Source organism: Nestor notabilis, unplaced genomic scaffold (genome assembly GCF_000696875.1).
Source record: "Nestor notabilis isolate BGI_N333 unplaced genomic scaffold, ASM69687v1 scaffold32298, whole genome shotgun sequence".
Lineage (NCBI taxonomy): Eukaryota > Metazoa > Chordata > Aves > Psittaciformes > Psittacidae > Nestor > Nestor notabilis.
The window spans coordinates 54,221-71,198 of NW_009939238.1; the positions used below are offsets into that span (position 1 = coordinate 54,221).

General features: G+C 39.0%; 1 long non-coding RNA gene across 1 annotated transcript in view; it reads left to right on the forward strand.

The window, feature by feature from the left end:
- The window catches only part of LOC104409783, a 17,750-nt gene extending 979 nt beyond the window's left edge, over positions 1-16,771 (forward strand). Inside the window, exons 2-3 of the long non-coding RNA XR_719942.1 lie at positions 16,464-16,472; positions 16,699-16,771. This is a non-coding gene — a long non-coding RNA (uncharacterized LOC104409783). The remainder of the gene's footprint in view (positions 1-16,463; positions 16,473-16,698) is intronic.
- Positions 16,772-16,978: the final 207 nt, after the last annotated feature.

Genomic DNA, 16,978 nt, shown 5'->3' on the forward strand with positions numbered 1-16,978 from the left:
TGGGGGGGGGGGGGGTGGAATGGGGGGTGTGGAATACTTTGTATACAATAATTCAACTTAGAGTGAAGATAAGTTTGGTATGAGTATTTAAGTTAAACAGATGACATTCCACAAGTACATCTGACCTTTTTTGGATGTGCTCTGTTCCTACTTACCAGACTTTGTAAACCAGAGCTTCCTTAAGATAACACATTTTTCTTTCTTACAAATATGAAAGATCTGCAATGTATTTATGCCTGCATTGAGGCAACGAATAACTTCACAAATAACTTAGTAAGCAGCAGCCAAATAAACTGTAGTGCAGTAAAGGAAAGCCAAATGCCTTTAAAACCACACCCTACCCAACTCTATGACACAAATCACGAAAACGATTACTTTAACCATTTCATGGCAAATCTATCTGCCACAGCATACCTGGAAAGGCACCTCTGCCAAGGGGGGTGACTGTGAGTCCAGCAGCAGGCTGTTGGCAGTGGAGCAGTTTGAGCTCACGGGGCTCTGTGCTTGAGCAAATCGGGTAACGTCATCTGCAACACCAGCATGTCCAAATACCAGCCTCCCTCATCAAGCAGCACAGGCACAGGCTAAGCCTTGCAAGGGCTCTTAAAAGAAAAAGAACATAAAGATATTCTGCAGAGGATACACATAATATACTGTGAACTGATGCTTTTCTGTTTCTGCTTTCTCAGTATATAAGCTGTTCCTTCAATAATCCTCGGTGAAGAAAATACCATAAAATTTGAGAAAATGTATGCTGTGAGAGTTCTCTGCTTATAGCACAAACAGCATACATAGTGCATATAATTAATATGCATTATGTGTATTTTATATTTATATATAAATATGTATCTCTCTCTTCAGAGGGACGAGGACTAAGGGACCAGTCAATATAAAAAGAGGGAACATCAGTTTTATTTCTCCCAATAAACAAATCCCCTCTGAATGTCAGGTCTCTCACCCTCACTGTGGTAGTATCCCTGGACAGGTCTGAGGTGCAAAAGATATTTGACTCAAAAAATGGTAAATTTTGGGTAGAAGAACAATATAGAAATGAAGTGTGAGGGAGTATTCTCATTTCTTTGCCACATTCCTGTTTCATGGTGTAGTAACATTTGCTTACTGGGCTAACTTCCATACTACTTACAAGGATGTGGTTTCACAGAGACACTGATAAAACACTAGTTATCCCTTAAAATATCTGGTTCTGTCCTTTCTTTGGAATGTTTCTTTCCACATACTTGAATATGCTTTTCTCACAGAAGATAATAACTGAAGGAGTAGATTATTACTATCACTAATTCACGTGCAGGGCAGCGATGGGCTGGGAAACCAAATTTTCCACAATTCATAAGAGAATTTCCAGACATGCTAAAATGATCTCTCTTGTCAAGAAAAATGTTTATATGGTTAGTATTAAATGTAAGTCAATATGAAATGTTCCTTGGAAAAGCCTGCCAGGAGACAAGACTTGGCAAGATATTAAGGAAACTGCTCAGTATACACTAAGTTTAGGATAGTCAGATGTACCTCTGGGGTATGCGTTTCTTTGTCTCGCTATAATAGCTAGGAATGGAGATTTGAGTATGGCCTCAGGCTGAACCTCTTCAAAAGCTCAGGAACTGGATATTGTGAAACAAGGAATTTTCTGTTACTTCCCTGAACAAAAGCTTTATGTCCTGGTAACCCACTAGGATGCCTTTAGCTTGCATATGAAATCACCTTGACACAATTCCCGTTTCCTGATGTGTGTCAATTTAGCATAAAGCATTTGCAAGCCATGGCTGTTCTAAGGTAAAATGCCTCCTAGTGGCTGATATGACATAAAGCTGGTGCTTCAGACATGACAGATAATTCATATTCCAGCAGTGTATATTCAGTTTCACCATTTGAAGGAACCTTTACATCGTGCATATTAAACTAACAAAAAGTGTAAGAACTTCAAATGCTTCTTTAGGAAAGAAATCCATCCTCTACCAGCCAGCACAATTTGTGCAAGTATTTGTTAGCCTTAGAGTCTACATTCATCCCATTTGAGTGTGTAGAGTAAATCAAGACAGCTACTTCCAGAAGACAGCATAAATTTTAGCATTTTAGCTAGACTAGGGGTACTTGGCACATTCCACCAACTGCAAAGGAAGCACATGCACAAACCTGCTGTCACTGGTGCCAGATGGATTTGGGCCTGTCTCAGCTGCATCTAAGGTGGTTAAAGGACATCTCAGCCACCTGAAGTGAGACACTTCCCATACATACACCCCGTAGTCCTTAAGGGACTTCACCGAGGTCATCAAGAAAACTCTACTGTTCTAAAAGCAGTGTGAGAGCAGAGCTGGAAACCCTTCATTATTACTCCAAATATTTTTTTGCTCTAATGTAATTAGAACATTTTCCTTGTAATGTAAATATTATCTTGGATCTTTGGTCAGGAAGCTGATTTCTGAGGTAATGACTGAATCCTAAAATATCTCTGAGAAGACTTATTGACCTTTCAAATTACTTTCAGTCACAAATGACAGTTTTATAATTAAATATAACCACTGCATATAGGTTTCAGGAGGCGGAGAACTTTTTGTGTTGAACACCCACTTCTGATTCCCTAGAAAAGAAGGATGATGTCTTAGGAAAGCTTGTAAACACCTTGATTTAACCATTTTGCTTTCTTCTTTCATTAATTTGTAAAGATTTGATAGGTAGTGAAGTAGACAGTTAACCGCACAGGTGCAGTGTATTTGTGAGACTGTCAGACTGACATTTTTAGCAACTCCCTATATGCAACAGTGCATTGTCTGTTGATAAATTAACTCATTTAAGGGTAATGACTATCTTTAATTAGTAAAAACCTTTTCCTCAAAGATTTTGATAACGCAGAAAAATCCCCCTCCACTGTCTGGAAGGTAAAACCAGATGAAGCATGTCTGTGTGCCAACAGATAATTACACCATCATAAGTAACCCAGGCTATGTGAAGGTATGAAAGATCAGGGGTTTACTGCTCTTCCATTTTTCCTAACTGTTTTTTACCAAGCACATGGCAGTCAAGGTTATGCTTAGGAAAATTGAAACATTCCTTTCTAGTCTGGAAAAATCATGCTAAATGAAAGCCTTGGGAATCCACCCCCTCTAAATATCACATATATATTCTTGGAAATACGACAGATTTCATAAAGACATTTTAAATCACACATCCCTGGAAGACATTAGCTTTAGGAAAATAAGACCATTATATATTCTTTCCATTATTTTCCAGATTTGTTTTCGATTTGAGACCAAATCTGCGTAGATTGATTTTTTAAAAGAGGAGGTGGAGTTGGAAACATCCACTGCTTTATCACATGGGGAAGAAGGAGAGGTAGAAGGGTGTTGTCTCTGGCATGAATATTACTGTTGATGCCTCAGAGTCATTATGTTTGCTCCCTTCTTAGTGCTGCAGATTACAAGCAGACCCTATTTCCTCTTCCAGCTTCTGCCAAAGTTTTGAGGTTTGAAATAGGCAGCCAGGTGTCACATGAAAATCTTAGCTGATGCCAGCCTTACACAACAGATGTGTTTGTTGGATGTTAGGTTTAATAGATCTCATTCAAGAGAAGGAAAGGATTGAATTATTATCACTTTTTGTTTCACAGACCGGCTGATAAACCAGACTGACATGGATCCATTAGTCATTGTCCCATTTATGTGCTAGTATTGTTCAAACCTTGTTTTAATCAGAAACGTGCGAAAATGGGGAATACCTGGCTTCAAAGTTAGGAAAGTGTGCTGTAGGTCACTAATGGAAATGATGTAGTCTGTCATTTAGCATTTTGGATTAAAAGCAATCTCCTCAGTGTTAAAAGGTGCAGCCTAACAGTAAGGGGAAACAAAGCCTGCTTTCCCAGGCCAGTGGGCACTGCAAAAATTGTATTGCTTTTCATGTTTTTACAGTGGGTTAGTAGTCTGGAGAAGAACACAAGCCGCAGCTGCTGTAAGAGTTGCAAGCTTTAATTTGTTGGTTTGAAGGAATAATTCATCAAAACCCGCAGAAGTGGAAATTAGTGCAATGGTCATGTCCATTAATACTTCAGATTATGCTGGTCTTTAGTCACGCTTGTCTAAGAAACTAGGCAAAGATCTCAGCTAAGAAAAGGAAATCCGTTGGCCATGGCAATGATATGATGTTAACAAAATGGGGGGAGGGGGATGTTTGTATTGAAGTAACTGGGTTAGTTTCCCACATCATTGCAGAAATTCTGTGATAGAGCAGAATTCAGTTATTATTGGCAACACCCCAAAAAATAAAGCTCATACTTGAAAAGGGTATAACAAAATCTCTTCTGATTCAACATGACAACCATAAGCGTATTCTCCTTGTGGTAGCTTGGTAAATTGCATAACTTTAACATGGTTTAGAGTTCGGTACCTACCTCCTGTACGCCTACAGTTTTGACACATTCTGATTTTGGGTTTTGGCAGATAAAAAATAACCTTCAAACCAAAATGGAACAAAAATTTTATTGTTATCGTTTTACCTGCTGCAATTCTTTACCAGCCTACCCCTTCTTTGACATATTTTTGATAATTTACCCTGTACAGAAGGAGAACTGGGCACATATGCAATTCTGGTGGTGCAGGAAGCATATTTTGCTTCTGTACTTTCAGGTCACAATGTTGAGGGGTGCATGGATGGATGAAAAAGAATGCTACAGCCCCTGGCTCTTGTCATGCTGCCCATCTCCAGCCCAGAGGATCTAATGGATTCCTTTTGGAGAGGAGGCTGTTTGGGGCTGTGCTGCTCACAGTGATATTATCTTTATTACAGAGATGCTGTATCGTGACTCACTGCACTTGGTTTCCCATGGCCATGCTGCTGCTTGGTACCAGAGCCAGTGCCCTGGCTTAGTTACTGCTGCAGGACAGCTACTTCTCCATAGATTTTCTTTCTTCCTTTGAATATTTTGATTTGCACAGGTATTGTGAAGCTTTACTGTCAGTCCTCTCTACAGCTTCCCTGACAAGAGGTGCTTTGTCTCTGGAAAAATCTGTAAGGAATTCCCTCAGAATTTCCTGATCTTTCTTCATTCAACACAGTCAGACACTTTGTGTTTCAGGAAAATTCCCATATTTATGTATAGGGACTATGCCATTAATATTTCTCATGTTGCTTTGAGACTCTATAACACTTTCAAAGATTAACCCTCACGATGTTCCTGGCTATGGCTAATGAACTGATCTCTGAATCTTTACAGGCAGTAAAAAATTACATATTACAGGAGTCAGAAAGTCTCGTCTGTAAGTATAACAGAGATAGAGATGTGTCCTTATCTTGTCTTAAATGCTGGAAATGTGCAAAGAGGAATGAGTTCCAACATTGACTGTAGAGCAATGCATCTTTCTTCCAGAGGCACAGTAAATGATATTTTTCATTTATACTTTCAAGCAGTCATTATTTTTTCTCATCTTGTATTTTGTAGGGAAGGTTCTCCCCATTTTGCTTTTAGAAAACCTAACGTACTTCCAGCCACTGCTTTTATTCATTTATTTTCACTTCAGAGACAATCTTCTTGTCTCCAAGTTTGTGAAGTGGAAGCCTCTGCCTGTTTCATGTCAAAATGACAATGGAAAACATGATATAACCCCCTCCAACAACAACCATTTGTTGGCTTTAGTTTGGATAAACTTCAGCTCTGGGACTTCTGGCTTTGTTTAGTTTAGCAGAAGAGATTCCTTTCAGATTACCTAAGAGACGACTTCCATTTTCCCTGATTTACATCAAACCCTTCACTTAAACATGAACTATCAGAATGAGAATGAAAACGGTACCTCCTGTAACAGTGTCTGCACATTTTTTCCTTGCTTGGATTCCCACAAGTACTCCTTGAAGAGTTGTCTGCCAGGGAGGAGAAAGCATGCACAGGGTATTGAATAGCAAGAATTTGATGATCATGATGGAAATATATATATTTTAAAGCTAAACGTGTTTTGTTATTTTGAAAGTCTAGGCCTTCTCCTACAGCTAAAGAAGCACCCATATGACTCTCAGGAAATGGGGGATGTGACTTTTAGATTTAAGACTCTACCTGAGTTTGTACCAGGATGGCCTTCAATATAACATGAAGTTATTCATAGCCAAAGGAAACCCATCCCTTTCTGCAGCTGGTTTCTCTTCCAGTCACTGTGAATTCCATCTTGGAGGGTGGCACAGACACCTCTTCTATCCTGCCAGGCAGCAAAAGATTTCCTTCCATGTGCAAAACTTCTGTGGGCTGCAATGGTGCCTTCAGGTGCTGCTTTAGCTCCAAACCCAGGACTGTGAAGGGTAGCTGAATCACAGGAACATCCAGTGCACGTTTACAGCAGTAGATATGAAAGGATGATCTGTGTCTGGAAACTACTTCCCACAGCAATTCAACACTGCCAGTTCTTGGAAAACTTCTGGACATAATTAGTTCCCACTGCAATTCCCTGCAGTTCACGCCCAGTGAGGAGTCGGTGTCTGCTGCAAACATCTATTTTTCTTTATTCTTTCCCTTTGTGCTTCTTCTCTTTTCCTTCCTTCCACTTTCTTTTAGGAAAAGAGGCAAGAGCAAAATTGTAGCTCCTTTTTCAAACAGACATGAGAGAAACAATTGCTCACCCGAACACAGCTAATGGAAAATATGGGAAGCATTGCTCATTGTTCCTTTGATGTTTGGTGTAATAGCCACTCTGAGCATCAAAGGAGAATGAACTACATCCCCCGTGCTTTCCTTCAGCTATAAGCAGTGAAAATACAATTCATATTATCTTTATGTTCATGAGAGGCTCTTAAAAAAAATTACATTTTTTCTCTGTTTGGCTTTGAATTTACTGTATAGTGTTGGCTTGTTTTCCTACAGAGCAGTAGTCATTCTGTGCCAGCTGTTTAAGAGAAGAATGTCCTAGTGAAAACAAACAATAGGCTGTGTAGTGGGAATTGCAAATCTTTGAAAAGAGCAATTGAAATCTGCTCAGACATTTTGAAGATTCTTTGCGCAATATTCTAAGGCTGTTGGTGGCTTAGTCATTGGCAGGGTGGTCCTCTTTGTAGATCCCTCTTTTTTGTATGAACAGAATAGCATAAATATGGAGGGGGGGGAGGGAAAAAGAAAGAAGAATGGCGTTCAAGTCCAACTGATTCTTCTCCTGTTAGAGCAGCTGAAGAGAGAAAGAGCGTTGTAAACTTCTTTCAGCGAAGAATCAGTAAAAAGTACAGAGCATCTTCAGTTATAAGATGTCCTCTGTATCAGGCTCTTCCACTCATACCTTTTAAGGGGTCCAGCACATAAACTCTGGTTCTAGCCCTCTTCTGCTACACAGCACTGTTTATTCTCACCCCGTGCCAGCAGGCCTTGTTGCTGCACAGAGCAGGGAGAGCTAAATGTGTGCCAGGCTTCAGGCCACCACTTCAGTAGCAATAATTCTGACCTCTGATATTAATAAAAAGTCAGGACTGTGCTTGCAGACTCTTCAGCAGACCAAAAGTGTGGATTTTCACCTAATGAGGGAATTGGTTAGGCAGATCCTTAGCTCTTCATACTTGAAAAATAAACGTAAAACTTGGTGCGTAAAAGTGGCCACAAAATTAAGAAAGTTGTCTTTGGTACCCTGAGAAAACCCTCACAATACTGACTTTGGTAGCCTTAGGAAATTGACAGTAAGAACGTTGTATCCAGTGTACAAATAGCTATTTAATATCCTCTATGAGGCAGATAAAGAAAAATTTTAAATACTGCCATGTGTATCCAACGAACTGTCCAAAATGGGTGTGGGGTGAATTAGTATAAACTGGAGTAAGGAATGAATGAATACAAACAGATACAAGCAGATGCAACTAGGTTAATGATGCTTTATGCACTCTATCTCCTCTGCCCCCAGCCTTCTGAACTACAAATACCTTTCATTTATTGGCAGTCAAGGATATGATTCTTTTCTTTAGACAATAAACCAGAGTTTTTTAATCCATCACTGGAATATGAAATACAAGAACCAAACGCTTCATTTACTTCCAACTTCTGAAATTACAGGGAAATCAGTAAAATAGTGTGGGGAGTTACATTATTGTAGAATTTGACCCCCTGCTGCTTTACTCATCTCTGATGAAAATTCACTGTGCCCGTGGAGATATATTAGGGCAGACATTGTCCAACACATCTGAAAATATAAATGATGTTACCATATGTACTATACTGCATTGTAACATTTCCAATCTGTTTCAGTCTCAGGAGAGAAGCATTGAATCAAGCTGATTTCTTCCAAGGGAAACCACAGAAACAGCATTGCGTAAAATTGTTAGCCCTCTCACTGAGCAAAGGGTAAAGAGATCATGTCCCACTTGAAACTTTAATTGCCTGATAAAAATTGTTTTAATTACAAAGTTAGGCAATAAAAAACAATCATACTTCCCCCCACCAGAGCCTTTGGGTTTTATCTTAGGAGATGCTTAAAGTATCCTGAATGAAGCAGTTACAGTTAGTGTTTTACATGAGGTGCTGTGTAAAGCAAGCCATAACAGTTACTGGTTTCCAGTGGTTCCCTTTCACTTAGCAGCTCAGAAGTTGAATCTCACTTTCATGGTGCTTTGGATCTGTCAGAGACGTTGTACAGTCTGGGAAACCTGCTTGTACACAATGACTTTTCCAGTGTTTCTTTATTCATGCCAGGACAGACCTCCTGCAAGAAATGTTGCAAAGAACCCTCCAGTGTTATAAACTATTCCTTGTCCTAGCAAAAACCAGAAATGCAGGAGTATGTCTTCGAGATATACTGGGGGGGGATTTTTTTTTTATTTTTTTTAAAGTTCAGGAAAAATATTGTGCCAGATTTTGGCAAATTTTTCCACTTCATTGATACTAATAATATCGAGCATGAAGCTATCACTTTTCTTTAGAAATACATTAGGCCAGCTTCTTATGAAATAAAATTAGAAGTATACACACATTCAAGTGTTCAAAATTAAGATTACCTTGATACTTGGACTCTGATTGTAGAAGTCTTCATTGACTGCCCAAGGAGTGGGCAGGATATATGTTTAAAGAAACTAATAAATCCATAAAATCATAAGTAATCACATCAGATCTGAAACTTATGTCAGTTACTGCTTGGTTTAAGACACAAATCCCACTGCCATTTGGCATCATTCACTCTAAAGACAAGAAGCACATTAAAATCAGATTACTGCAGAGTACTGAGAATTTATGCCAGTGCTACAGCTAAATAGCCACAAAAAAAGTGATTGCAGATTGCTGCTTACATTTAGAGTGACACCAAATGGCACCAAAGTTGATGTGTCAAAAAATAACAGAGAGGATGGAAAAATCTCATAGGCATTTTACCAATAATTGAAAGAGTGACTGAATAAAAATGTGCAAAGTTCAGTAAAATCAAGAGAGGTTCTAATCAAGCAGTATTTACCCTTAATCAGGAAGGAATGATACACGTTCTGCAAAGTATAGGGGAAGAGGTCCATTGCTACTAAAATGTATAAATATAACTGAGTTACAGAGTCAACCTGTTGAGAGAGTACTTTGGAGAGGAAATCCCAGAATAACATCTCAATACAGATGGTCATTCAGGATTATCTTCCTCCCTTACAAAGAAAACCCCAAAATTCAGGCCATCATGTTCTCGAGGATTAGCAAACAACAAAAGGAGTATAACCACCTCCTGCACCTGTAAGATGTTTTTCTCAGTGTTCAGAAACAGCTATAACAGTTTTCCGGGCAACCCCAAAGCAAGCAGCAAGGTGATACATTCACAGCAGTCTGCTCTACGCTGCCCCTTGTATGACTCAGTTTGAAGTGACTGTTCTGCCAAAGACAACCCCCACCAACTAAACAAACAAAAACCCCTCCTTCCACTTTGTTTTCCTATTAGCAGTTTTGAAACAAGAAAATTTTTCTTCCATTGTTTTTCGTGCTTGACACCAGCTGAAGCCAGTGGGGCCATTGTGTAACAATATCACTGGTGGGATATCACTGGTCCCCATTTCAAAGCAATGCTTATGTGTCTGGGTGACCTTTACAAGTTGCATGAAGAACATAATTCAAGGACGTCAACATGCATGCCTGAATAGGACAATTTGTGAAACATAAATGCTGAGGCAGAGCAATGTGACAGCTTCAGACACTCTAGACCACATTACCTTTGAGAAGAGTGATAGCCCTCTGAAGATAAAGGAGAAAAATTAGAGTTCTTAGCATAAGTAACTTTTTGAAAGATCAGGAAAAAGCCAGTGATCTTCAAGGAAAATGAGGCATTTTGTGTTTTACTTAGTAGCAAATATGCCATAAGGATATTTTTATAATCCTGATATTTCTGAGATTTCTAAAAGCTGCAGAATGGTTGCAGCATTTGGAGCCTATAAAGACGAATAAATGGAACAAGCAACAACTTGTATAAAATGCAAACACTTGTTTGTACCAGAGCAGGCCTGGTTTCTTGGTGAGGGGGAGTGTCCATTTTGTAATCTAAAAGACAGATTGGGTAGGTCCAAGAGCAAGGACAGTTTGGCTATATGACATAATGATTCTTTGCCTGAGAATCCAGCCTTTTCTATACATTGCCAGTGAAACAGTGCATGTCTCCTTTCTGTAATACCTTTGACAGACAAGTACAGTATTATGATTAACCAGCATTCTTTTTTGCTGCTTTCTCTTTCTTGCTCTGGATTTGAGTAAAGAGGAAAACATCTGGGACTGGCGCAGTGGCAGAACTGTTCAAACACCAGCTTTTTTGGCAGACAAGCATCCCTAGAAGTAAGAAAGCTCTCGTTTCAGACTGAAAGCACAGGATGTAGCCATGCTTTTTGGTGTAAACTTGGGAAATCTGTGAACCATTCATTCATACGCCTCTATTTCGCCCAATAGCAGTTCTTCCACCTAAAGGATATGGACCAGGAAAGCATTTTTAAGAGGGACCTGCTCTGATTTTTCATAGCCTGCGTTTGTTTCATCAATTAAGGTTTCCTTCCTCATACCCCCAGTCAAATGAAGGATGAGCCTTACAAAACATTACATCAGTACCATTAAATCTGAAAATATCTAACAGACAGGTACACGCAAATTGGCTCTTACATCCGTATGCACCGTGTGAGTGGATTCAACTACTTAGCTGGTTAAGACAATTCCAGCTGAGCGAATGTCTGTAGGCCCTACAGTTGAAAAAAAAAACCAACTTATTAAACCATTTATTTTCTTATATTTCTACCTCTTTTCCTGACTCCTTTCTGAAGCTGATACTCTCAGTAGTTGGCACTTAACTGACAGGAGAACATGTCGACAAACCAGGCCATTCTGGCTCAGCAAGACACTTAGTTCATTATGAGAGTCTGTTTGTTTCCATTACTGACCACGGGATGGAACGAGTATGTTTGATTTTCTTATAAACATCATCATAATACCAGACAGGGAGCCCAAACCATTTGCTTTGAGGTAGACGCTGTGGCATTCTTTTCTGCTCAGTAAATGGAAAGCAGCAATGCTGCAGACGCTGGCATAGATTCCTCCGTCTACTCCACTGTAGGAGAGGATTAGAGCATTTCCATTGAAAAAGAATAATATATCTCCTAAACAGTGTTGGAATACACAATAAATACATGTATTTACTATAGAAGAAATTTAAAACGCATTCTGAAGTAGTCATCCCATAAAGCAAATTACCAAAACCTGGTCAGGGTAAGGAAGCATGGGCTTTGTACAGTTAAAAGTCCACAAAAAGCAACAGAAAGATGACTCTTAGCTTCAACAAGAATTTATATTTAGTCAGAGGCAAGGGACTCCTTCGTCTCAGTGCTTTAGTCTTTGCCAGATTCACTTTAAATAACAGCAAAATCTGTTTGCTTGACTCATTGTGTCTGTGATCAGATTCTCACAGATAAAGCTCCTCGGTTTTGTTTCCCAAGTCACCATCCAGCAGCTGCTGGAGGGTCGTGAGTCACCCCTGTGTGGACTATTGCCCTTTCTGAGGCAGAACCAGACAAGTTCAAGATGTTCTTTAATTTCTAACCACTTAGTCATATCTCTGCAAATGGGATAGATGAGTCTGCTACTAAGGCAATAGCTGGACATTTTCTTTGTCCAAAGTGGGAAAGCCTGTGGTTTTTGAAGATACTATTAGGAGATTTTTCCCTTTTGCATATAAATGTGGTTGTCATGATCATGGCACTTGTGCAAATGCAAAGCCAAAAGCAACTATAAAACAAGTCATCATCTCAGGTTGGAGCACTAGGTAACAAATTCCCATTTACCTTCCTGGAATCAGGATTATGACCCATATGACTTCTGTCACCCTTCAGGCCTACAGCAATCGTATTTGTTTTCCCCAGTGCACATTTGGGCTCTTTTTATGTACTACACAGGTCCATTGATACTAAATGGTGATTTTGCTTTCAGCTTTTGCTATTGGTCTGCTTACATACAGCTGCTAGGCTACTTAGAAAATGGGAAACAATTCAAAATCAGCATATGACGAAGCTTATGTTGCCTTTTTTCCTTTTTCTCACTTTTTTAGGATGGCCCAGGGAAATGCTTCTCACAGCAAAATCTTTAAAAATGTGAATGCTCCGTAAACAGCATAAACGCAAAGTTGGTCAGGCTTTCAAATATTAACTTTGTTTTGTACAAAATCTCCAACAAATCATTGCAGTAACTGCCATAGAAGTGAAGTGCTGTATAGCCAAAGTATTTAGGGCTTTGGGAGGAAGAATAAGATTTTGCATTTCCGTAGATGAATACTGTGGAGTTCTAATATGTTTTTAAATCTTAGGCTAATATATATGTTTAGGAAACAATAAGAAAAGCTGGCTAAGGCAAGTATGTGACTATTCTACCACAAGTCTAGAAGCAGTCAAGTCAGCTTTTTTATAACCTTATTATTTCTATATGTTATTTGCCAGTGCTTTAGCAAAAATCAGCTTTCCTTTTCCAAAGGATTTTGGAGCTAACAGTTAATCTTTATGAGAAATGCAAAATGCATTATGTCATAACATGCTGACACACAGATCTACATCTGAGCACAGAGGGGGTGTCTTGAATAGACTAAGTCTTCCCAGATGTAAGTTTCCTTTGGAAACCTACTTAATACTTTCATTCTGCCAAAGGCCACAGTGATTTTCATTGCAGTTCTCCTAGCTTATTTCTTAATTCATTTAACAATGTCCAGAAAGTTAGAAGCAAATATGAATGTCATTATATCCATATGTCTTCAATTTCTTGTCTCTTTTCCTTCTGTTAAATAATGCCATCTACTGTAGAATAGTTGAATGACAACCTTGTACAAATGCAGAGAAATCTGCTTTATTTTCTTATTACTGTAAAATTATGTAAGTAGTTTTATGACACATTTCAAATTTCCATGATTTTCATCAATATTTTTGACTAAAACATGGAAAGGTGAGTATTTCCAGTGTGAAAAATTGGTACTGAGAAAAGCCTCTGCTTCAGAAAAGGGCAGCTGTCTTGAAAACAATCTTTTCTAACCAGGGCAAAAATATGGGTAGGATGGCCCTTTTCTGCTCCCCATTCAAGAAGCTGTCCTCTTAACTTTAAGGCAGTGGGATCACATCTCTGGAAATAACAAAAATAAACAACAACCAACCACCAACCAAAAAAATCAATAAAAAATAAGTAAGGATGTAGAAAAAATTGACATGAAAATGCAAATTCTTGGATATGTGTTTACTAGTGTGTCCTGGGTTCAGCTACAGCAGTCATTTTTTCTCCTTCTTAGTAGCTGGTGCAGTGCCGTGGTTTTGACTTTCGGTCTGGGAACAATGCTGATAACACCGATGTTTTTAGTTGTTGCTAAGTAATGTTTACTCTGCCCAAGGACTTTCTCAGTCTCATGCTCTGCCAGGGAGGAGGGGAAGCCAGGAGGAAGCAGAGACAGGACACCTGACCCAAACTGGCCAAAGGGCTATTCCATACCACAGCACGTCATGCCCAGTATAGAAACTGGGGGGAGTTACCCGGAAGGCCCAGATCGCTGCTCGGGTCGGGCTGGGTATCGGTCGGCGGGTGGTGAGCGGTTGTGTCCTTTTCCCTTGTTATTCCTCTTATCATTATTATTGGTAGCAGTAGTGGTTTGTATTATACTTTAGTTACTGGAGAGCTGTTATCTCAACTCGTGGGAGTTACATTCCTTTGATTCTCCTCCCCATCCCTCCAGGAGCGGGGGGAGGAAGGAAAAGAGGGGGAGTGAGCGAGCGGCTGCGTGGTTCCAAGTTGCCAGCTGGGTTTAAACCACGACATAGTGAATAAGAAAGTTTCTGTCTTAAACATATAGTTAAAAACAAATTGTAGTTTTGAAAGGATATGAAAGTGCTGCGAGATCAAAATGTGAATTGTAAAAATAATCAAACACATCTTAAGGGTACAGAAGTGGGTGCACTATGCATTTTTTTATATGTATATGCAGTTCATATAACTGTACATTCCATGTGCACACAGTATGACATTCTTTTAGATCTATATCATGGCATTTTTATTTAATAATTATATATGAACTATGTTCTGCCCTAACTAAAGAAAAATCCTCTCTTCCCTTCCTCATTACATTTGTGAATGAGAAGGGTGTTTTAACCTGTGGAGCTCGGAAGTACTTAAGTGGAACGATAGCCGAGTACATCGCTCTTGGGTGATGTTCTCTAGGGTGTATCCAATTAGCTCCTTTTAAATGGGTAACAAGCTCTAACCTCCTCTGTATCTTTGGTGATATTCTGCCTCCCACAGTATACTGCTGTTGAGGTCTTCCTGCATACACTGAGCTACTCAGCTTTTGCTCCTTTATAATTCAGGTTTTAACATGTGTCATTAAAAAGACTATAAATAAGATTTCATTTGTTAGTGCTGTGCCTGCATTTATTTTTGCATCTTTTTGCATCTTGTTGTTGTAATCAAGGTGGTGGTAAAAACCAACTCTTAACCATAAGACAGTCAACATCTTCCTATTTGCTTCTTTTAAAATGGAAGTGCAGAAATAACGTAAGTTGGTGTATGCAGATAGCCTGTAGTAGGGTTGAAACTGGGAAAAGAAACCAGGCACTGCTCTGCTCTGAGACTCCCACTCTGGTTCTCCACACAGTGAGACAGGAGGTCTTGGCTGTGTTCTCCATTGCCGTTACAGAGCTCATGCAAGGAGGTGATGTATTTCATGGATAACAGAGGAAAAAGGTTAATATGGACAAGGATAAACAGATAAGTGAGACACTGGGAAGGGAGCAGAGCCTGAAAATCTGAGCTCAGTTGACTGCATGGCAATAAAGAAGGTGAACTGTTCAGGTACAAAAGGCAAGAGAATTCAGGGAAGATGCAAAGGGAAGTTACATGTTATGGGAAAGGTGAAACCAAATAGACAATAAAGGGACTGAAGCAGAAAGAGAATGAGAAGAAAGGAAACACATCCAAGTGTGTACCACGCCAAGTAACATGGGTGTGGGTATAGAAAAAGATACCCACAAATACAGAGAGAAAGTAAAGCAAAGAATGCGAAGAGAAAAAGGAGACCAGTGTGCTAATGCAGTAGTGGAAAAGAGAAAAAACATGATAAAAGATGCCTCATAGGAGAAAAGAAAAAGGGACTGCATAACCTGTAGGAATGAACTGCATTATAAATTTGGACTCAGCCTTGTACTACGTAATTATGACCATTACAACTATTTGATGGTATTCAGAATTTTCTGTTTGGAGCCAGTGGCAATTTTAGTGTCAGAGCTTTGAATTACATCTTTTGGCATTTTTTCTCTTTTTGAAGGGTGATGTGTAGTCAGTAACTTATTTGATCTGATTCCATTATTTATTCCATTATATATTCCATTATTCCATTATATATTCACTGATACTTATATTTGCAATTTGAGACTTACAATAATTTCTACAAAACTTACAAGGAGCTTATCTAAATATGTTATTTTCATATTGGTTTCTTAAACTTTCTGGATGCAGTTTCTCTGAGAAAATACAAACCCACAACTTAATGCTTGAAACTGGTTTTCATCAGTCTCTTCAAATTCATTATCTACAATAAATTTGATCAGTAGATTATCTGTAGGAAGAAATTCACAAATCCATGTGTATTAGGGATGAACAATGTTTTTTTCTGACTATACAGACCCTTGTAGCATTTGAATGGAACAGATGACACAACAACTGCAAACCATTTGGGCAATTAATGTGAACATTCTTTTACATCTATCACATAATTGGCTTTCAAAAAGCACTTTGAAAACACTTGGTACTAACTATTGATGCAAGATACTAGCAACAAGTTCTTGCTGGACAGATGGCTTATTCCTCATCCATGTGTAAGTGATCATGTTGGCACATGGGACCAATGATATACTTGTTCGAGAGATTTGGCACGTTTGCATTTTAACTGCAGCAGAGAATTCAATTGCTAATTACACAGTAATTCAGTTTGACGTTAAAATTACTTGAGACAGAAAATTATCACAGATTTAATTGGGCTTTGGATCAGCTCCAGGAGGTTTCCATTGATCTCTATTTATAGACTCAGAGCAGACTGCAATTAATGTAACAGATCCACCCAGTGTCTGACAAGAAACATTTTGCTTTTTACTTCACATGCGGAAACCATATTACAGTAGAAAATGAAACAGACTATCCAATAGCTTTCATGTTACACATCTTTGATTTGGAAAACACATTGGAAATAATATTAAACACTATTTTGTCTGTCTTTCTAGTTGCAGGATGTACCCATCTTGGGCAGGTTTATGCTGACAGGGATGTTTGGAAACCAGAGCCATGCCAAATCTGTGTGTGCGACTCAGGATCTGTTCTCTGTGATGACATCATCTGTGACGACCAGGAGCTGGACTGTCCTAACCCAGAAATTCCCTTTGGAGAGTGCTGTCCAGTTTGCCCACAAACAACACCACAACCTACAAGAGTAAGTTTGTTCTTAATGCTGTCACATTGGTGTTGCTGCCTTCTTGATCCATGTCAATCTCAATTCATTTTCATTTAGAT